The sequence below is a fragment of the Pygoscelis adeliae genome, unplaced genomic scaffold, assembly GCF_000699105.1.
Source record: "Pygoscelis adeliae isolate BGI_AS28 unplaced genomic scaffold, ASM69910v1 Scaffold399, whole genome shotgun sequence".
NCBI lineage: Eukaryota > Metazoa > Chordata > Aves > Sphenisciformes > Spheniscidae > Pygoscelis > Pygoscelis adeliae.
The window spans coordinates 811,892-812,252 of NW_008825609.1; the positions used below are offsets into that span (position 1 = coordinate 811,892).

Below are 361 nucleotides of genomic sequence, written 5' to 3' on the forward strand. Positions count from 1 at the left end.
ACGGGAGGGCCCCCAGCCACCCGTCCCCTCCCGGTGGGCAGCTTTCCTTGGGAAACCCAGGCAAGATCCACCTCACGTGCCTGCTGCATCCCTGGACTGCACTCCCGGCTGGTCCCTAAGAGATGTCGGACGTAGGGAAACCCTCTCACTCCAGCGGCTCCCAAGCAGCAGGAAAGCCCCTGCCTGCAGGGTGCTGCTGCCTGCCTCTGCCAGGCGAGCAGGCAGGGCGGAGATGCATCCTTGGGAGGCTGATTTCACCCCAAATAAGGCTCATCAGGGCTGGGAAACAAACGCGCTCCTGCCTAGGCAACCGTGCCCCTGCAGGATGCCCCGGCTGGACCCCCCCCCCCCCGCCCCCCGG

At 67.0% G+C, this 361-nt stretch overlaps 1 protein-coding gene across 1 annotated transcript in view; it reads right to left on the minus strand.

The window, feature by feature from the left end:
- Positions 1-361, minus strand: part of CACNG2 (calcium channel, voltage-dependent, gamma subunit 2) — a 51,098-nt gene that overhangs the window by 635 nt on the left and 50,102 nt on the right. The gene's annotated exons all lie outside the window — the stretch shown is intronic.